The following is a 22,759-nucleotide window of genomic DNA, read 5'->3' on the forward strand; positions in this document are numbered from 1 at the left end:
ATTCAGTGTCAGAGAAAACAACTATGAAAGATTTCACTATGATATGTTTAGGTCAGATTCTAGAATTGTTGGCCATGTAGTCCAAAGAATCAGTCCAGTCTTTAGAGACACAGGGAACTGTGTCTTAAACCTGACCTACAGCTGTCACCTTGGGCAAGAAATTTAACCTTTTGACTTTTATTTGGGTGTCTATAAATTGGCTTTAAATAATATCCACCCCACAAGCTTAAGGTGAGGACCAAATGAAAACTGGAACGTAAAGCATCCAGCCATGCCCTGGCCAGATGGCTCAGCTGGTTGGAGCATCGTCCCATGAACCAAAAAAGGTTGCACGTTCAGTTGTTGGTCGGGGCATGTACCTAGGTTGTGGGTTCAGTCCTCAGTCAGGGCACATACAGGAGACAACTGAAGGATGTTTCTCTCTTACATCAGTGTTTCTCTTTCTCTGTCTCTTCCCTTCCTCTCTCTCTAAAAATGGATGAACATATTCTTAGGTGAGGATTACAAAAAAAAAAAAAAAAGAAGAAGCCATCCAGCCAGAAACACCGAATGTGACACACACCTAACAAAAGATGCTAATAATGTTATGAGAACTTGATGGAATTGTTCATGGTGACTTTAAAACACTAAGTTAATATTCATTTTTTAGTAAAAACCTGAAGCCATAAGATCTCACTAATCTTTGGCTAGAATTTCATAACAGGAGAATAAAAAATTTTGGAATGCTGAATATTAATGAAATGAAGTAAAAAAGTAAAAGGGGAGAAAACAGTAGCTCCATGCTGTTGATGAGCTGGATAGAAAACACAGGCGCATACAAATGAGTGTATTTTTACAAAATCATTGAATGTAATAAGTACAGAAGTCACTAATGGAGAAGAGCTATTTTATGTCCAAATCTATATAGTTAAAAAATAATTAATTTTTAAAGTCATTTTATAAAGAAGGATTCAAAGTCTTTTTAAAAAATTAGCGTTATTTAAGGGGCTTTAATCTGTTAGAACAGCTTGATCTTAGTAAGTGATTTTAGTCAACATGGCTTGCGCAACAGACATTGTGAAATGGGCCACCAGGTGACAGAGCGCACGTCCTTAGAACATGCGGATCACAATGAAATAGTTGCTAGCAGATATTATTGATTGTCAGGCTTTATAATTATGATTGTCACAATTTGGCAAATTGGACCTAGAACAAAAAGTGAAACTTTAAAATCAAACCCAGGAAAAGGGAAAAACAGACTGAAGGATGAGGAGCCCGTGCAGGGCTTGTGGAAACGGGCACTAAAAGAACTTTGAGTGAAAATCCATTGGACCGAGAATCTTAACTTTCATCGTGAGACCTTGGGGGGGATTTTTCTGTCTTTTTTTAGATGGTGAAAATGTGTTGAAGAAATCCCCAGGGCTTGTGAATAGAAGACACTTTATTGAATTTTAAAATGATGTTGCAAACCCACCCTGATTAAAAAAAAAAACAAACTTGTAAATTTGGGTGATCAAAAGAAAAATGTGTACATTTTGAGTTGAAACCTAGTGATTGATATGTGGCTGGGACAGTTCATGGATAATTGGTGTTGACTTGGGGAATCCCCCCCAAAATGACGTTACATGAGGTTCGACTGCCATCATGTGCTTTGTAATTGGTGTTTCCATCTTGCTCTGCTTTTCCAGATTGATTGGAGTATTAATATAACTACTTCCTAATCTCCTTGTGGAAAGAAGTACCTGTATTAGTCAGAACCTTTCCACATGCAAATGTCAAAACCTAACTTAGACTGGTGAGTGATGGGGCAGAGGTGGGGAAGTCTGTTGTCTCACAGAACTTCAAAGTTCAAGGGTTAGCCTGACCTCAGGCACAGATGGGACCAGAACTTGGCCTGGCTTGGTTTTTTGTTCTGCACTTCTTTGTGTTGGCTTCACTCTTTGTCAAGTTCTCCCTTTGCTGAGGCAAGGTGGTCTCAGAGAGGCCCAGATTCATATATTTACAGCTGAACAACCCACGCTGAAAAGAGAGCATCTCTTACCCATAATTCCAACGAGACTCTGAATTGACTGAATGATTTAAGGCCTCTATGCCTGAACCAAATCACTAAGGAAAGAGGAATGGGAATATGCTGATTGCCCCTCCTGACTCTCCTGGATAGACTAAGTTGGGTCTGTTAAAATCACATAGATCCAGAATAAATGTGGGGTAAACTGTTGTACTTCATTTTTCTTTTTAGCTGTATAGACATTTTACTCCTCATCATCTTAAAGAGGGTCAGGCATACCATATTGTTACTTTTAGCCAGTCAACAAGTTTAGTGGAAAAATCATCTCTATGAGCTGGTGCAATTTGGCATTCAGTCCCAAACCTTGTAAAGCTTGGGAGACAAGTGTAAATAAACTTCCAAGGACTAATTTTTCTCATCAGAAACCAAACACAGTTGGCCTAGAATATTTTCGCAAGTCCCTTATTGCTGGAAAAATTATAATTCATTTTCGTAGTGATTTTCATATTACGCTTATTCCATAGACTGGTATGTTCTTCTCTGGTAGAATTTTCTACAGTGGTGGAAATGTTCTGTGTGTTTGCTATCCAATATGGTGGGTTCTAGCCACGCTGGCTATTGGGTACATGAAATGTGGCTACTATGACTGAGAAACTGAATTTTCAATTTTACTTTATTGTAATGAATTTAAACTTAAATAGCTGCATGTTACTCATGTCTACCCTATTGGATGGCTCAGGTCTAGATTAATGGCCAAAGACAGTTACATGGATTTTAGATGAGTGATAGTGGAAGATGACTTCATTCTTGGTTCCCCTGGGCCTTTAAAGTTAATAATTAAGTGTATTTTTCATTCATAATTTGTAGTTAAAATAAAAAGCACTACTGATTCCAACAAATACAGAAAGACCGTTGTCTCCCTACATATCTCCCAACCAAAAACAAAGTGTTGTGTTGGAGGTTGATTGCTGTAGGTTTTCTGGTTCCTCATTTACCTGCCTGCCAGGTGGTATGAGGCAATAGAAAGAACACTTAGTTAGGAGTCAGAAGTTTTGGGTTCTGGTGTTGGTTCTGCCAGTAACTACTTAAATGTATGACCTTTGGCCAGTCATTTTTCCTTCCTGGTCATGAGTTTTCTTATCTGGAAAATGAGGGGGTGGTATTAAAATGATCTCTAAATCTTTTCCAGATCAAAGTTCCTATGATTCTCAGTGTTTTTCTTCATTCTCACGGCCAGGGTGGTGACTGAAAGTTTCTCTTTGTGTAGTCACTGGGTGTGAGTGAGTGCGATTGAAAGAACTGGGGAGCTACATTGGACCATTCTGTGTATGAATTATGGAGTGTTACAGCACTTTTCAAATTCCCATTGGATCTGAAAGAACCCTGTAGAAAGTCAAGTTCTGCAGTATCGCTTAGTGTTCTAATCCAAGATAAATCTAGAAAAAAAATGAGTAACAGGTAGCATTAAACAATGCATACTTGACTAAAAAGTTAGTTGAGTACTGAGGTGGCCTTGTTAGGCTACTTCCAGAGTTGAAAGTGGAGGTAAAGGCTTGGGACACAGTATGGGCAAGATGGGCCAAAGTGAAGAATACTGAGTGAAGGACAAAGAGGTTGTTAGCCTGAGTGAGCTTGACAAATTAGTTAATCAAGTAAAACCGTAACTACTACTGCTTGGTAAGCCTCAAGAAGGAAATCAGAGATGATAAGCCTCTTTGGTACCCAGGGATGTCAGGTTTAAGGAAGGATGTTTGAAGTGTCTTCCTCTGTTACAAGGTTGGAGTTTGAAAGAGATGAATCACAGATAGAGAGAAAGAGGAAGGAAAAAACACTGGCCAGATTTGCAGGAGCAGGTAGGAGGACTTGCAGCGTTCCAAAGGACAGTGTGGTGGGATGTGTTGCACCAGTACAGAGGGAGAGAGGCATCCACTGATACTGAATAGACACAAGATGTTTATTTGGAGATTTAACTTTGATGTTCAGTAATGACATGTGCTAATTGTGTTGTTATCATCGGGATAAGGTGTCAGAGTTACCGCATGTACTAGTGTGGTCATGCTAGTGGACTCTCGCTGTAAATAAAATCTCCTATACTCCGTGTCCACAGGATCGTTTAGACGTGGTTGCATCTTGTAGCTTTATTTTTATTTTTTAACTGGCTATCTTTATGTATGGGAACAGTCATCTCCGAAGATTCATTTTCATTTCAAAAAACTTGTAAAGGTGTTAATTGCATTTTTCTAAACTCTTATATAATTATTTAAAATTATTCTACCAGCACCATAAATCAGAACTTTTCCCAATGTATCACCGAGGAACATTTGTGACCTGTTTAGACAATTTTGATTTATAGGTTTAGGGAAAAAGAATACAGAAACCTTGCCAGGTTTTAATTTGGAAATTTCTTGAGCCATGTCTATTTCTGCAGAGAGGAGAAAAGAAAGCTGGTAGGAGAGGTGATTGGGGAGGTGATGGGGGAGGTGTGTCCCACACTAGTGAGATATAAAAAAAGGGAGGCACAAAACTGGATTTGGGGGTTCTGCTCTGCAATGAGTAATTAGTGTATCTTTCACAGGTCATTTAACCTTTCGAGGCACTATTTTTAAATGCTGGTAACAGGTAACAGGATCCTAATTCTAAGTTATTTAACTTCGGTTTCCCCACCCATAAAATGTACACTGATCTCTTCACTGGTTTATGGCATACATTAAGTAAGTTTGTTCATTCAGGCATTGAGGAACAGTCGTTTCTGAAGCACCATATTAGGTGCAAGTGAGAGGGGCATGGGGAACCTGCACTGAGACTGTGCCCAGCCCTCCCGGTACGTTCAGTGTGGCACGGGCGGTCCCGGGCATGAAGCCAGCCTCGGCCATTGACAGATGATTACAGTGCACTCCAGGTAGGTGTTGTGCAGCATCGGAATACACAGAGTTAGAAACCAACCATAGTTCATCTCAGATGATGTGATTTGAGGAACTGAGAGGTGACAAAAAGATGAAGAATCAAACAATCATTTTAAAAAGACCGCAGCAGGCTAAAATTCTGGATCAAAATGAAAAAGATATCAAATAAGAATGAAAGCAAGGCCCAGACAACTGCACATGTGTGGAGTAGAGAGCTCCAACCGTAGCTCATGTGACAGTTAGGGTGTGACTGTGAAATCTGTAGGAGCCAGTGTGGCCTGGCAGGGGCAGTAGCACGGAGGACCCTCGCTGCAATAATAGGAGAGAGGAATTGGGGCCCTGCCCTGACCTCTGGACTGGACAGTTGGCACCAGCACTGCCATGCTCATTTCTGGTTGCTGTATTTGAAGGGGACCGTGGTGAAGACCAGAGTGAAGGGCCTTGTAGATGTATCACGTATCAAATGCTGTCTGTGTGCTTGAAAACCAACAAACAAATCAGTGCTTTAAGGGGAAGGGACACCACCAAGACAGTGTGAGGCTAAGGCAGGAAGGGTCAGAGTCACTATGGTACACGGCTGAGTAGCATCAGCTTTTGGAATTAATTAGGTCCCTAAGTCTGTAATTCCCAGAATCCAGGTAATAAAAAGAGAGAAGCACACAAGTCATACCAGCTCTAAGCCTTCTGATTCTGAAGCAAAGGATTAAAGTTGCTTCTGTGACTCTTCGCTGGACCCATTGAAGTATGTGGACTGTGACCTTCCCATAGGTTTCCTGTAATCTTTCTCTTTCTTACTTGCATCAGGCAAGAGGATCCACAGGCAGAGCTGTATGGAGTGCAGTGAAAAGCTAGAGGCAGGGTGTTCTGGTGTGGACAGCAGCTCAGGAAACTGCTTTTCCTGCCTTTCCAGTCTTATCTCCATCCGGGATTCTTTTCAGTGGACAAAATTAGCAAGGTAAATGGAAGATATATAAGTTTTTTAAAAATCTGGATAGCCATCTACCTTTAGTAGATACTGTTGTATTGGACTTAGTGACTTGAGTTCACTCACAGTTATAAAATCTAAATTGACTCACAGTTGTAGTCAATTTGTTTTCTTTTTTTTATTTTTTTGTCAAAGGATCTGATCACTGATTGCTGTATACAAATGCATTTTTTGCATATGAGGTCACCAACAAGATCTTAGCCCCGAACTGACAATGTGAAGATGCATTTCTTACCCTGCAGATACGCATGTTACCTATAGAGATGCTGCAGTTTACCATGGACTTGGGTGCGTCTATTTGCGCTCTGCTGTGTACTGCAAGTTGCGAGAGAAGAAAAGAGTACAGAGTTCATCCCCTGGAGTTTAGGGTTTAGAGAAAATACATGCTTGAAACATAAATGAAATTGGAAGGAAGGAAGGAGAGAAGGAAGAAGGGACCTTGGGGGAGGGAAGAGGAAGGAGAAGTGAAAGAAAGAGAGAAAAAGGAAGAAGAAAGGGGGAGAGAACGTTAATTCATGTATTTGTTTATAAATTTGTCAAGTGTTTGTTAAGGGGCTGTTATGTCCTGGGCACTCTTTTTGGCACTTGGCGAACTAATTGCATATTTGAGAGAATGCTAAAATGGCTGGTGTAGACAGTGAATGTGTAGGAAGTTAGGGAAGTGGTTCCGTCCCAAATTCAGTGCCATGGATGGTAAAGTGGTCAAGTTAGTGGAGTGATTTCTTCCACTCTCTCATATGTTTATGTGTGTTTTTCCATTGAGGAGGATGACTTGCCTAATTGAGGAGTACTTTTTGTTTAGACTTCTTGTGGCTTCTTTCTCCTTTTCTATAACAATAAGTTCCATGGAACTATGCAGGATTTTAGTTGTCCTTCCTGTCCCTCACTTAGTCGTAAAGGAACAGTGAATAAAAATTAACAAGAGCCACCTTCACCCCAGCACAGCTCGGCTGCCTTTGGAGAAAGCACACTAAGACTAGACCTCATGGTTCTGCAGTTGGAGCCTTACTGCAAAGAGGGAGTGACGTGGGAGTGGAGGTCTTGACTGTGCTGGTTTTGCTCTGTTGTCTCTCCAAGGGGATAGCGTGCAAGTCCTTAACACTTTGTAAGTTTGCCCCTATATAGAGGCAAATCCTCTTTGCGCTTTTGTTCTAATTGTATAATATGTCCATTCTCTTGACACCCCATTGGTGGCAAAATATTTAATCTTTGACTCCATGCTCCTTAATAGTATGCCAGTGGTTTCCAGTCTCTGGTCATATTGTATTAGGCTCACCCTTCAAAAAATTGCAGAGACACATCACACATGCACTGAGTCCAAAACTCTGGGTCAGAAAAATCTAAATCCTAGGTTTAAGAGCATGTCAGGACAGAAATAAACAGCATCAAAGTCTGCAGACTTGGGGGAAAAGTGTGTGAGTGTCTGATCTAGCTGAGGTCAAGGCTAAGAGAGAGAGCCAAGTGCTGGACACAACATGGATCAAAAACAGAGAGAAACAGAAGGCAGGGGAAAGGAGGAGATGAATACATATTTGAGATAGGAAATTGGGGAAAAGAAGAAAACATCTTCATCTCAAAGGAAAGTAGGCATAGCACCCATTGTAACTGCCCAGCCTTGTTAAGTCCTTCCCAGCCCCCAGTGTTATGGCTCGTGTTAATTCCCATGTGAAAGTTTTCACACCGTGTTGCCCTAGATGAAATATGTGTCCCTGCCCTCCTGGCCCAATTACCCAGCTGAGGACTGTCCTTAAATATTCAACATAATCCTTGTCTTTTTTTAGAAGTCCTCTTGTCCCTTTAGGCCAAGGAAGGAGCCCCTCTTCTCTGCTCCTTCCACTGTGTGTCTCTCTTCTTTCTAATTTTCAGAAAATGATCAGATGCTTGCTGGTTCCATGCCACGTGCTTTGTGAGCACTAGGAGAGTCCCATTCCTTACTTTGAGTAGTGTGAATGTTGAAAACTTTGAAAGGAATCTTAAAATCAGTTCATTGGGTCATTAAGCATGACCTGCTTGAGTGCACGCTGAGCCCTCTCTGAAGCCATGGTAGCTAGGACTACACCAAAGGCCTTCCTTCCTAGAGACAATAGCAGCAAAACATCATAGAAACTCAGGCCAAAGATTTCATAAATTAGGTCTCATGTTGGCCAACTTCCGTGTTCTCGGCTGTCAGAGAAGACCCCTGCCACCCCAGATTATCCCAGGGTATTTTTGAGAACAACTTCAACAAACGTCAAACTCCTTCACATACCCAAGTGATGAAAGGCCAGTGACAGTGACACACCTTGTAACTTGGACATAAAAGTGGGGCTGCCTCACTTGCCTGAATTTAAAAACAAACCTACCAAATACTTCTTCCACTGTGGAGATTCACTGGATGAAAAGCAGCTACTTAGTTCACTTTTGAAGTTAGGATCCGTACTACTTAAATCACGAAAACAAGAATCTCAGAGAGTAAGTACACATTTTGCCCTCAGGAATTTCACTATAACAAAAGGAGATTGAAGAAAAAGTGGTGGGCGCCGACAACAGTGACATTAGGAAACATTTAAGTGCTCACAGTGTACCAGGCACTGACCCATGTAAACTTCATTTAGTCTGTGTAACAACTCTCGCTAAGAATTACTAGGGTTAATTCCTTCTGTTGATGAGGAAACTGAGCACATTGAGATGGATAATTTACCGAAAGTACAGTCAGAAGACGGTGTAGCCAGAATTGGAACCCATGGCAGTCTGTCTCCGCAGGTACCACACTAAACTGTCTGGGTGCCTTTAATGATACCGGACAAAATAAGCCCCATCACTCTGACGTTTCATCTTCACACCTAAGCCTGTCTCTTGCCAGACAGAGCTCGGGTACCATACAGGGCAGAGCTCCTGGGCCACTGCTTGGTGCTCAATAACATGTTGGAAGGAGATGAAGAGAGAAGTCTGTCTGCCTGTCTGTCTGTCCATGTTTTTCTCTCTTTTCAGAAATGGAGATGAGAGTGTGAGAAACTCCTTGATCAAGGAGAAGGAACTCCGGAGGACACACGAGCACTTGTCCCCCTCCCTAACCCCACCGGCCTGGTTGTGGATGCTCACAGATGCGTGAGCAATGTCATATTCATACATTCGGCTAGGGTTTTCCCTGTGAATTCTTGTAAGAGGCAGAGAATATCAGAATTTTACCTTTGCATTATCTCGGGTTTCTTGCTGATGACTCAGTGACTCTTGGTTACATCTGTTTTCCAAGGGAGTAAAACTGGACCGGCCACTTTGTTCTTCCAGGCTCACTTCTAGCCCCAGCCTGGTCCCCAGCTTAGCATATAGGACAAAAGCCTTGTTTGGGAGTCATTCAAGTCCTAGTTCTCCCCTTACTAGCTGTGCACTATGGAATAATTAGTTCTAACGTTGAGCCTCAGTCTCTTCATTCATTAAGTGGGATAATCATGCCTTCTTTGTATGGTTGTTTTAAGGTTTAAGAGATATTGTGGAAAGTGCCAAACCCACCATGAGCACACAATAAATATGTCCTATATTTCTGAGCCATCCTCTTCCCAGGACCAGCTTAGCTATTATCTTCAAGTCACCTGAGTCTGTAATCAGTAATGAAGAGGCTCCCTCATTTAGAAGACTGAGCTCTGGCAGAGAGAATCACATCCCTACTCTTACTAACCAGCCAAGGGCTCTCGGATGAGTCCCCAAACGACTACCAATACAGGACGCTTTGTTAGGCTGGACACTTCTGGGCCAGGTACTTGCCATCAGTGGACCAGTTATTCACACCAGTGCTTTCAGATCAGGGAAAAATGAATTTAAAAATTGGCACCCACACCCCTCAAAATACAATGAAAGAAATATCTACTATGAGGCAGATAATTGCTCCCACTTTATAGATGAGAGGAGACAGACAAAGTGAACTTCTGTGACTCACCTACTTTGCTGGTCAGTAGCAAAGATTAGATCAAACCCACATCTCTCACCTCCCAAGTCCACATGCAATGGGTGTAATAGAGTTCCTGTTGTGTGAGTGATCATGAGAATGACGATACAGTATATGGGTGGCTCTACAACTTCAGAAGTCTGGCCAGAGGTGAGGGGACTGACTCCTGCTGCTGTTAATAGTGTGTGCGCCAAGCCTGGGGGAAGGCGGAAGCAGCATGAAGGAGAGAGAAGGGAGTGGAGGATAGAACAAGTTAGTAGTGCTGTGGGATGGTGAAGAGATGGAAGGGTGTCAGAGAACAGCTAACCAAAGAGCTCTCTGATTTCAAAGGGCTGGCCTATTGGATTGTGACATTACATAGTTGTGTCCTTATCCGTCTCAAAAAATTGGACATCACTGAATGTAATTAAGATCAATTAGACATGCCTCCTATTGTTCATACACAATGCCTTATTTGTGTGAAAAGAGGGAAGTTCTGACCTGAAAGCTCTGGGCTTCATCTACTGCTTTTTCTCATGAGGGATGAAAGGCCATTTAAAGTGACAAAAATAAATAACTGGCCTGCAAGCTGGACTGTGTACTTTTTTTGTATTCGTTTTCTTAAGACAAGAGTTATCTCAAGGGATCTCAAAAGGAGCCAATGCTTCCTTCCCAATTTTCCTTGAAATCCTAAACATTGCCTATGGCTTCAACCTCAAATGGGAATGCCACAGCCAACCAGAGGCCACCTGATGCATAAACTCTTCACTTTCCTGTCTCCTTTCCAAAACGAAACAGACTGAGCAGGAGAATGGCTGGGAGGTGGGACCAGAAATCAAAACCGTTTTGGTGGGAGCAGGCATGGTGGAGCAAAGAGCTTGGGTGGGTAAGGAAATCAGAAAAAAATCTCAAGGAGAAAGAACATAAACGTACTTTGAAGTAAGGTAGTTTTAGAAGCCTCATCTGAGTCTGCAACTCAGTTCAGCAGATGTAACCATGGTGTATGACTTTCTCTTTCTCTTGGGCCACAAGTTGTTGACGTTTCATAGTCTGTGACCTAGAGAGGATCAGAATACGGGCTTTTGAGTTGTTTTTCCAAAAGGTACTTTTCCCTTCCTCTGTTCCCTGACTTACCATTGACAGGATCAGAGCGTCCAAGATCCTCGAGCTCTACAATTCTATTTATATATGTATTTTTAACTATATTCCTGGTAGTTTTATAAAGGACCTTAATTGAAAGCAAGAAAATACCTAGAGGTTAGTCCTCTGCTAGTGTGAAATGTGCACCTGGTACATAATAAGATGCCAGTAATGATAGTTGTTGTTATTACTATTGTTGTTGTTAAAGAAACCATAGAGTATTTCATTCGTGTTTCTCTTTGTTTAGATGAAGTGTGTAGGCTCAGAGCGGTGAAGTGACTTGGCTGCAATCACACTACTTATTCATGACAGTGCCATTTAACTCTATGTTGTATCTAGTACTCCTGTTCATCTCAGGGTTAAACAGACACTGCTGGAGGCCACTTTGGACTAGAAAGCTCAGAACACTCTTTATTTGTTTTTTGGGGTGAGTCCCACATTGGAATTGTTTGCAGAATGTACACTTTAGATTCTGTTCCTGAGTGCAGCCCCATCCCCCAAGGACTAGCCTTACACCTTCTCTCTTCAAAAGAAGACAAATCTTTGGATTCTTGTATGGATTTTTTAAAGGTGGGGTGTGTGTGTGTGTGTGTGTGTGAGTGTGTGTGTGTGTGTGTGTGAGAGAGAGAGAGAGACCCATGACTATTAAGGAAAGAAAATTCATAGAGATCTATAATGCCCCAGACAATGTTTTTCTGTGTGGTGGTTTCTATGCCACACTGTGTGGAAGGTAATTATCTTTGGAGGGGATTGCACAGCCCTGCACAGTCTTCCCTGGTGTAAGATTTATTGTTGGCTGGATTGGATGTTCTTTATAAGAGCATTTACTCGGCGTCTAAAGCACTGTCAAGAGTGCTACTTCCCAGTGATTTTGAGGTTGCAACCACTAAGCTCCATTTTCCCGTCTTGGAGATACATTTCTGCAGTGGCATGCAGGGATTTGTAAGGCCTCCGGCTTCCCATTGACAAGGATGGGACTGGCACCGTTAAATTCCCACCTCACCCCTTGCTACTCCTGCAGAAAATTCCCCCCAGAGCCCAGAGCCCAGAGCCCTCCTGCAGGCTGGCCTGGTTCCAGTAGTGGGGACAGGCATAGGAGCAACACCCTGTTCTTTGTAAGCCATGGTCTGCTAATCAATCTCAAAGTTGACTGCTTTCTTACTTCAACAACGGATAGGCTAAAGGTCTTCTTTAGCTTTTTTTTTTTTTTCCTTCCCCTTTATGTGGATCTCATGAATGCCAGAGGAAAACTTGATCTGTGAGTCAGTTAAATATACTGTGTCATGAAACCTTAGGGACCATTGAAATGGGAGCAGTGGCCCTTTACTGCTAAGAAGGTGTTTTATTGAAAATGCGCCGACATGCTCTCCCTGGAGAGTGAGCAAGAGAGAAGGCAAGGTGCCCAGCATAATACAGGTTGTTCTCTTTGGTGAGCTAAAATACAGAGTTTGGCACTGCTCTGCTGTGAGCATGCAGGCAATAGAATAGACGAATGTGCGTTTTTACATTAAAGTGCCATATTCCACCAGCGGCACACCCTCCCCCATTTTAAAGTGTCTTAATTTATATATTCCAGTTAACAGTTCATTACATTTCTTTTATCTCTTTAGCTTTTAAAAGTTGTCTCAAATAAGTTGAGGTAGTTGAAATTTCCTAATCCTGGCTGGTTTACCAGCAGAGGGCAGGCGTAAAGAAGGTTTTGACATGAGGGTGTGTCACCTGGGGTCACAGAAGGGTGGCCTCGATGGGGCGGCGGACCTGGGAGCCCTGTTCCCGGGCAAGCGGGAGCATGCTTCCTTTGCCCCTAGCAGGCTTGCTGCACACGCCAGGTCTCTGGAAAAGCTGACTTTACTAAATAAAGGTGGCCAGTTGCCTTTATCTGATATTCAGCTATTTCTACATAATTAAACGTTAAAAAATTCAAATGTAATTTAATCCCTTACGAGCTTTCTTTTCTTTCCCCTTCAGTGACCCAGTTATGCCTAAAATTGAGGGTTTGCATGTAGGTACCATAAATGTCATCACTCTTTGCAGGAGAAGGAAGGACTCGCTCTTGATGGGGGTAGTGATTCTTTTTTCTAGGTATCTGAAGGATAATGCTCTTTGGCAAATACTTCCCTTCCCTAAAACATGCACCCTTTTGAGAACTGTTCATTTTAGTGTAATCCACTCTAACCTGTGGTAGAAGCAGTTCAGTAAAGTATTTTACATTATATTAAAACAACAGATTATATAGTTTTATCATGTTACTGTCAAGCAAATGCAGACTTAGGACAAAATGTTACTGTTTTTCTTTTCCATATGTGACTTTGTTTAGTAAAGATGTTTTATTAATGTCTTTACATTTAGAGTGAGGGATTTGGGTGGAGAGATAAATGTTTTCCATAGTTTATGTACCCATGATATTCGTAAGTCACCTGAAGGCTGGCATGGCACACCATGTATATATATATATGAGTGAACGAGGGACACTGGCATTATAAAATGTTGCATTAAATGAGGATGCTGGTGGCGATTGGGAGGATGTCATAAAGAGAAACTTAAACTCCTGCAGAATAGCAAGAACTCAGTCTTTTCCCTTGGCCAAGCAGGTACAGAGGAAAAACAACATAATTAGTAGCTTTATTTTCAACACAGACAACAACATACAGAGCGTCAGTATGGAGCTACCTGCCTTGACTGCCTGTACACGGATGATGTATTGATTTATGTTTTTTAAGTAAAAGTTCTGTTTAAATCAAGAAGGAACCATGGCTCCTTGGAGACTAACGCCCAAATCTTAAGAATTGGGTGTGGCTGTTGCAGTTTAATAACCGTAGTTGGCTGCAAGTTGGCGGTCTTGGAGCTGTCCGACATAGGGAAGCGGGGCTCCTCCGAGACACAAGTGATGCTCTGGGCAGCCTTTGAGCCCTCACTGGAGCAAGCAAGGAGCTTAAATTTTGAATACCTATTCCAGCGCTTTCTCTCTAGCAACAAAATTCATTGGTCAGATCTCTTTAAGTCAGGGGTGTCAAATTCACTTTCACCAGGGGCCACATCTGCTTCAGGGTTGCCTTCAAAGGGCTGAATGTAATTTTAGGACTGTGTAAATGTAACTACTCCTTAACAGTTAAGCAAGAGGTCGGCGCTGCTGTCGGGCAGAAACAAGGTGCTGGGCTGGATTCAGCTCTCAGGCCTTGTGTTTGCCACCTGTGCTTTAAGTTGTCGTTTCTGGGTATGTTCTGGATACTCCACCATATTAATTGGAAAAGGGAGAGGAAATAAGTGTTAACACAAATGTTGTTTGGAAGAAGATAGAAAATTGAATGAAGGTCTTGGCCTCTCGTCATGCAGTTGATTTTTTCGACCCATCAAATTATTCATCAATTGTTATTTCACTGACTGGCAAATCAACTTCCTGGCAACAGAAACTGCAGTCATCTCCTCTGAGAACATGGTACCATAAGTGACTTTACCTGGGCAGGTCTCCCGCTCTCATTGTTGCTAGAAATAAATATATGAGCCGATGTCCATTCACAGGTCTTTCTCTGGTTATTTCCAAGCAGCTCCTAGCAAAGCAGGACCTCAGCTGGAGCTGGAGCGTGTGGGGCAGGCAGCATTGCTGGTTCCTCGTCACTCAGCAGTGTCCCAGTCATCAGTGCATGGGAATCATGTCCTGGCACTCCTCCCGGCTGTTCCCTTAACATACATCTTATCTTCATGCTCAGCTCGGATGGGCAGTAAACCTTTCATTCTCCTGTGGTCAAGGCCAAAGCCCAGCAGAACCTAACATAACACATAATTTTAGTCCCAGGTGTGTTATTTGCTGGTTAGAGTTTGGGGTAGGATCATAGTAATCTGTTCTTAAGCACACAGCCAGCTGCACAATAGACTCATTTAGCAGCTGATAGGTTTCTTAATATGTGGTGTTTGAACAGGGGCTATATCTGTTGTGGGTGTTAGGATGTGGGCATCAAAAATATTTTTCAGTACCGTATTTAGCATGTCCTTCACTCTTTCTTAAACATCAGCACCCCCTTCCCATATTCATCTTACGTTATCATGGCCTCTCTCTTGCTTTAACTATTCAGTATCTGCTCTCCCATGGGGCCTGTGGTGCAGGGTGTGAAAATAAATCACTTTGCCTTTCTGAATATCAGTTTCCTCCCCTATAAAATGGGGATTGCAATTTCTATTCAAGTTTTGAAAACTAAATGAGACCCTATGGCTGAATAACCCATTTGACAGCCCCCTCCAATCCAAATGCCTTTTCTTTTCCTTTTTTTTTTTTTTTTGCCTTTCTGACCCAGCCTTTCCCAAAAGCCCTCATGGTGATGAGTAAATGGTATTAACTAAGTCTTGTAAGTCACTGTTTTGGGGGGTTTTTTTAATCCTCACCTGAGGATATATTTATTGATATGAGAGAGAGAGAAGAAGGGAGAGAGACAGAGAGGAACATCAATGTGACAAAGTGACATCGATTGGTTGAGGATCAAACCCTGGGGATCAAACCCACAACCTAGGTATGTGCCCTGACAGGGAATTGAACCTGCAACCTTTTGGTGTACGGGACAGTGCCCCAACCAACTGAGCCACCTGGCCAAGGCAAGTCACTGTAAGTTTTAACATTTTATATTGTACTCCAGTGGAGGAATGTTCCAGTTCTCAGTGTATCCCGAGAACAGACTAGGTAGACCCATGTGGAAGGGAATCCTGAGCACCCAGAATTCATCAAAATGTCCTGGACATATAGAGCTTCTCCAGGTCTATCACCGATGGTACATTTCCTTGCCTGAAAATAGTCTCTGAGTCACTGGGTCATGTTTGGAGGGTAGGCAGGGAGGACCTCTGAGTTAGCTTGCTAAGCCACATCCCTCTCCACACTGTCACCTCCCCCTTATCTAACCATTAGTCCATTAAATACCACCACCCCAAGCGACCTTCCCAGACGTCTCCTGCTCCCACTGATCTGACCCTTCTCTGTGGTCCCATATGCTTAAAGAAACCATTATACAACTTAGTACTGTAACTGCCACATTGCATCACTCTGATTATTCTGTGTAAGGTTCATCTCCACAACTGGGCCATAAACATCTGTAATGTTTGTTGTTTATTTGTTTGTTGTTGGTTTTAATGCTTCTGGAGACTCTTAACTGATAAACACTGACCTGCAGACGAGGTAGTTAGTCCAACTTGTAAAAGTATGCATGAGTTTTACGGATGCCTCATGATAAAGTTACCTTTTAAAAATAAATTGCTTGTTCAAAATGCACTCCAATTTTGTCCACAGACATTAAACCTCAAAATAATTATACCTTTGAAAAATCACATGTGTATTTTGAAATGAGCATTTCCACTTTCTCACTGTGCATTGGTTGAAGAGAACTTCCTGTACTTTTATTTTCTGTCTTTGGGGCCCTACCAGCCCCTCACAGAGGAGTGTGTCTCTTTAAGAGTCAGAACTCTGTGATTCATGGTAAATTTGGGCAGATTTAAGGTCCGTCTCCCTAAAAGAGACCTTCCTTGGTTCTCTATTGAATATTCATGAGAGGGTGGGGTCACATTTTGGTGACCTGGAAAATTCCATTAATAAATTCGTTATCGGACACAGAAACACTATAGGGCGGAGAGCGTCTGCCACCGGTGCTTTTCTCTTTTGCAGCTAATTTAGTGGGAGGATTGTCTGTTCCCCTTGTGACCTTACTGAAATTCAGGCACTGGCTTGATTGGAAATTTCATCAATATGTTTTCTGGTTCATAGTAACCTGCCTGTTGACACCTGAGATGGAAAAATACTGTCAAGTAAATCTGGAATTACCGGGTTAGGATTTGTGGCTTGCTTTCTCAATCAAAAGAAAGTAAGTTATATTGATGTACTACTTTTTCCTGAAATGTTTTGAGAAAAATAATAAAAATGATTTGTTTGTGCTTTTAAGAATAGACCAAGAGGTTTTCCTCTAAAGTTAAAAACGGTAAAAAGATAATTTCTAGAGCTGCCAAAATTGAAGAAGTTGACCTGGCACCTAAGTCGTGCCAATCCAGCCAACAGAGTTTAGCATACTGGTGACTTTTTGCAAAGCACAGCACTCAGCTTTAAGTAGCATTAAAGACCAGCGGCTGTTTGTGATAGAGGTCATGTTAACGGGCCTACGAAGAGTAGCTTTTGTTGTTGCTGTTGCTGTATAAATAAGAAAATAATTTAAAGAGTTCTTTCTTAAGGAGCCTGTGTCAGTTGCCTTCTTTAGCAGCTGTCTTTATCTGTGGGAAGTCGCTCGATGCAGCGACGAGGCACCTTGGTTGTCCTGCGCTTGCCCCTGGACGGTAGCTCAGTGCCCGCACCAGCACACTTTGGCGAGCCCGAGAGGAAAAAAGGGGGGAAAGAGGCCCGAGCTTGGTGAAACCGTCCACGTGAAGCGAAAGTTCTTTCGCAAAGGCCGTTTTCGAGGAAAGCGCTTCTTGGAGCCGGCGCCCTCCGGGCTCTAAGCAGTTACTACGAGCGTGTTGTGTGCGCCCGGCGGCCAGTCCCCTCCGGTGCCCCTCGGTCCTGTCTGGAAGGTGGGGACAACTCTTTGTCGGTTTCCAAGACGCAGCTAACGCGCAACCCCACCGGCGGCCGCGGCCGCGGGGATGCGGGCGTGCCGGCCCCGGACTCCGAGCGGAAGCGGGTCGCAGGCCGAGCGCGAGCAAGCCCGGCCGCGCCGAGGCGAGGCTCACCTGCGGCGCCGAACCGGGGCGCCGGGCGGCGCGGGGCCCATTGTGTGGGAGGCGGAGGGCGCGGCGCGGCGCTCGCAGGCGGGCTGTGATTGGCGGAACGGGCAGGGCGGGGGGCGCGGCGCGGCGCGTGTGTCAGCCCGCGAGCCGAGCGCCCGCGCGTGCAGTGCGCCGCACCGAGGCCGCCGGACCCTCGCCCTCCCGCCCGCGCGCGCCGGGCCCCGGCGCCCAGACCCGCACCGGCTCCGCGCGCCCGGCGGCTACATGGACAGTGTCAGGTGAGTCCCTGTGGTTGATCTGGTGGTCTGCGCTCCGGGCCCGGGCTCCACCGGGCAGCTTCCCGGGTTGTCGCTGCGGACCGCGGGAGCGTCCTAGCGGTTGAGTTGAGCCTTTAAAAAAGATAATGGTAACGATCGCTGTTTACCAACTTGGTGGGAGTTGCGCTGTGGATGCGGAGGCGAGGGAAGGGGTGAAGAGAAGGGAAGTAACCACAGGCCTGCGCGTCCTGGAAAGACACCCTCTCTCGCTCGCCCTCCTTTTAAATGTTGTTGGGTGGGATGTAGTTGCGAGTTGGAGAAAGTCCTGTCTGTGCGGCTCTCGCGCTCTCCTTTTCGTTCGCAATTCATTCTTTGCCGGTCTGGCCTTCACGCAGCCACTTTGGTAAAGCCCTCTCCATACCTCCATTCCGGGGACGTAACTAGGGTGTGATGTGTGTCACTTTTAGAGTGTGATATACACCAGTCGCCTTCCATCTCAGTGTATCCCGTGGCTGTTTCTTTGCTTTTGATAGTTGTCTCTCTCTGTCTAGGGTATATTCAGTTTAGCTGTTCAAATTGATGGAGTTCACGTTCATTGAAGGGGGGAGGAGGAAGGGGAGGAATAAAGCCCCACAGCGAAGCAGGCGGATGAAGCGGCACTCCAGCAGGTTGCGAGTCTCAGCCGCTGTCGCGTTACTTCGCTGGATAATTAAGCAGTGAGAAGCGTTTCGGAGACGACGTGCAGCTGAGTGAGGAATGGCCTTCTCCCATCCGAATGTAGCAAACTCAATTGTCAAAACTGCTTGAAAGACGGTCAATGGAAAGGAGAACCCCCCCCCCCCCCCACCAAGTGTTGTGATGGGAAAGAGGATCTTTAGGAAGTGGGTGGTAAAGTTTTAGAGCAAAGTACGTATAGACTCTTCCTCTTTGGGATTAACTCCTTCAAAGCCTGCCAGTTTGAAGAAAAATATCCAATAATTTTATATTCGTGTCCACCCAAACCAAGTATTCTAATCAAGCCAGTTTAAAAATACAAATCATCTAATTTCCATAGGTTCCAACATTCTGCAAGTGACACATTTGGGGGGGAAATTAAGCCTGGTAACAGGAAATGTGAATCATACTATCAGTGACTAATCTGCTTAAGAAAAAAATGTTACATTTATTTTATCATTTGGAAGTCAGTGTTAAAGGAGCCTTTTGTTTGTTTGTTTAAATCCAGTGAAGTTTTTATTTTAGAAGCAACCCTGTATTGCTTTGTTTGTTTGTAATGGATTTTTCAAGAGAAATGTGTGTGCAATCAGAGATGATTTATGTGTTAACATGTTCAAGCTAGGATGTCATTGTCAAAGACCTCAGACATGATCACATTAAGATTTTAGTTTTGGATTTGATGTGTTGCTGCTGTTTAAAAGAATGTTTCTTGAATGTTGCCTCATCACTAAGTAAATCAAGTGAAGACAGTAGCACATTCTCCAAATTGGTACCCTCTGCATAAATGGAAAAAGGGCTTACTTCTATTTTATGTGATTCTTTGTTGCTGCCTGACACGTTTTAGTGACAAATGTGTAAAAATGAAACCAAAATACAGACTGCCTACCCAGAGACCTGACTGACTTATTCTGGGATGTGATAGAGCTGAACTGAGAACGGACTGGGCTGACACTTGATAATCAAAGTTGATTTATTGTTCATTAGTACTGCATTAGCCCTTTCAGGCAAGACACTTATTTGTGTAGTGGCCTGTCAAGAGCCAGACTGCAAGCACCTGTCATTTCTAAGGCCTAAGATAAGCAACAAATATTAACAGGATGCAAATGAAAATACATTGGTCTACACAAAGGGCCACATGATTATACATTTTTTAATTTTTTTATTTATTGATTTTATAGAGACAGGGTGGGGGAAGAGATGGAGAGAGAGAGATTTATTGTTCCACTCATTTATGCATTCATTGGTTGATGCTTGCATGTGCCCTGACCAGGGGTCCAACGGCAACCTTGGCATGCCGGGATGCCGCTCTAACCAATTAAGCTACCCGGCCATGGCCTATAATTAATTTTTTGACCAATTTATGAGAAAACTATTAAAGATTTTTTTTACAGTAAGGGCTACTTACAGAGGGAAACTAATGGGCTTTATATTCTCCTATTTGCCCAAAGAAATTTCTTTTTTTTGTGCAGCTCATCTGATAAAAAAGTTGGTCAGTTAAGAAAATGAGAAGCATAGCATGTCAATCAATTATTTAATCTGAGTAATTCAAGGAGGGTAGGCTTCCTGTTGTGTTGTGTTTTTAAATAAACATATTTCATTAAATGAAACTCTTCCAAGCATGGGCTGATGATATGAAAATGTGATGACATAGCTAAGCTATGATAATGTTGGATAATAATGTCAAGTGCATTTTCTACAACATGTTTCACTCTCAATTTTTTTCTTCCCTCCTTGGAAAGGAATGATCTTATGACATATAATAGAAAACAACAGAAGTGTCAAAAGAAAACAAAATTAGTGAACTTTTGTTGCAGCCGTAGAAACACAGATTAACTCATATTTTTCCAGAGGATGGAATGGAAACATTCTGCATGAGGATATATAGTGTATTGTCTTCTCAGAATTTTCATTTGACAGGGATTTTAGAGGCTGTGATCTTAATTAAATCTCAACTAGGTGAAATAATGCATCTAAAGGCATGCAGTGTTGTGCAGCCTTGCTCAGTTGGTAAACCATAAATCATCAGAAAGCTTGTGAATAGGAATTGTTGGCTTGAATCTTTTTTGTTTGTTTGCAGTTAAGTGTACCTTAACAACAAAACCCTAACCATCGCTGCTTTGTATTTGCACATTGTCAGGAGCTGTCACTTGAAAGATAAACTCTTTGAAGACACTGACCAGTTCTGCAACTTTTCAGCCAGCCTCCACACATGTGGAAGACACAGAAAAATTAAAATCCAAATTAATTAGAAGCCATGAAATTCCAGATTTATCTGGACTAATGTGGCAGAAGTGTGTTTGAGTTACTGTACTGTGTTTCTGAAATCATCAGGAGAGAATATTGTAACCAACTTCTCGGCTTGATACAGATTTTTAGTAAAATTTGATTGGCAAAAAGGAAGGTTGGAAAAATTCGTTATATTACATGGTTTAGTTGTAGATGAACATCACTAAAGAGAAATTTAAAACTGTGTTCTTAGTAACTAGGCAAATGTAATAGCCAACTAGAATCCACTTCAGGTAGTTCTTTGTGATTTAAGCAAGGAATAATAATAATGCAGCAACAGATGATGAGAGAAGGTCCAAGTAAATAAATGCCTAAGTTGTGCCTCTGTGTGTGTTGCATGTTAAAATATGAATCCCACCGTAAGGAGTTGTAATCATTAGACAGCTATTAACTAGTTCAAGTTTTACAGGTTGTAGTGTTTGTAAATACTGGGTTATTTACTTTTAGTACCTCTAAAACATTTTTTAGTTCAGGTATATTCTCTTACTAGAAGCAGCTATATAAAAATTGGGAGAGCTACCCTGTGATATATTAATTTTATACATCTCTGTACACATTGTTTTAGAGAAGTGTAGACAAGTCTGGGAGTTAACGTTCTGATGAGCTGTAGGCCCCCCGGGGTAAAGAAGGAAGGTGGCTTTATTTATACCTGCCTGGCTAGGTTTGGTGATAGCCTTAACTCCCTAAAGTAAATTTTTGTTTAGTAAAAGGTTTCTTTTCTTGGAAGCGGAAGCAGCACGATATTTCTGGACATTTGTTTTAGTCATTTTGAGTGTGCAATACTTGGTTCCCTCCTCGTATAACTCAGCTTTATTTTCTTTTATGTTTTGTTTTTTTTTTTTTAAAGAAAACTCAGGTACCTCTTAGCTAAATAGTCCTATGCAGTATTATCTGGAAAGAGCTAAACTGGGCCTCTGCTTTAGGGTTGTAAGAATAATCTCTTCCAACCTGGCAGTTGTTTGAAGAGAAATTAATTTAGAATGAGAATAGTGAATAGCAAACCACATACATCACGCCTCATTTTCAAATCCAGTTGAAAGCATGAAGATGCGGTCTAAATGATATGGTGCACTTTTTTTTTTTAAAGAATACCTTGGTATCATGTTTTAGTTTTTAAGTTTTATCTTGCCCTTAAATCTGAAACGTTGTTCAAATAACTGAGAACAAGGTAAATCAACAACATCAAAAAGGTCGGCTTCTCTGATTTCTCAAGGGCTTGTTATTTTGTGCTTCCCCATTCTATTTGATGTCTTGACAAAACAAGATGACACAGGGGAGAATACATTAAATTTTGATTTTTTTTCATCTAACCTGTTACAATTGTGGTAGCTTAAAATCTCGTATTTTCTTCTGAAGGTGGTTTTTTTGTACAATTACTTTAATTGTCACACCATTTCATGAGATGTGTCCTCGCAGGTTTCCCATTTGCCTGGATTTTACGAAGTATTTTTGAACATATTTTGACCTTTAACACATAGGGAGCTTTTGGCTGGGTTTTGTCTTCATTAGAAATAAATCAGTGAATGGTGAGATTGTCAAAGAAGCAACTGATGTTTTCTCATTAGAATCTAATTTGCACCCCTTAGCTTAACTGTGATGTATAAGGTGAAGGTGTTCAAAATAAGAATGAGAAACTGCACAATTTGAGAAACTGAAGTTGTAATTCAGTTTAAAGAAGGAGGCAAAATACCCTAAGTAAGGCCATCTCCAACTCTGGAAGGATCTATTTTTGGCCTACCTGCATGTTTCAACCCCATTGTAGTACCCCCTCCACCTCAGTAATGTGGGAAAAAAACACATATTTGAAGTTAAGTTTCTGTGATATTCTCTATGATGGTTAAAGCATGAAAATAAGCAGAGCTGTACATTTTATTCTTAGTCTTAGAAAAATGATTC

At 42.3% G+C, this 22,759-nt stretch overlaps 1 protein-coding gene across 18 annotated transcripts in view; it reads left to right on the forward strand.

The window, feature by feature from the left end:
• FOXP1 (forkhead box P1) overlaps positions 1 to 22,759 on the forward strand; it is a 629,322-nt gene that overhangs the window by 503,651 nt on the left and 102,912 nt on the right. The window contains exon 1 of one of the 18 annotated variants that reach the window (XM_024556661.3): positions 17,729 to 17,884. The exons of the other annotated variants lie outside the window; for them this stretch is intronic. The gene's annotated coding sequence lies outside the window, so the exon portion shown is untranslated. Of the gene's footprint in view, positions 1 to 17,728; positions 17,885 to 22,759 lie in introns of those variants that run through there. 18 annotated transcript variants of the gene reach the window in all.

The sequence above is a fragment of the Desmodus rotundus genome, chromosome 8 (genome assembly GCF_022682495.2).
Source record: "Desmodus rotundus isolate HL8 chromosome 8, HLdesRot8A.1, whole genome shotgun sequence".
In the NCBI taxonomy this organism is placed as follows: Eukaryota; Metazoa; Chordata; class Mammalia; order Chiroptera; family Phyllostomidae; genus Desmodus; species Desmodus rotundus.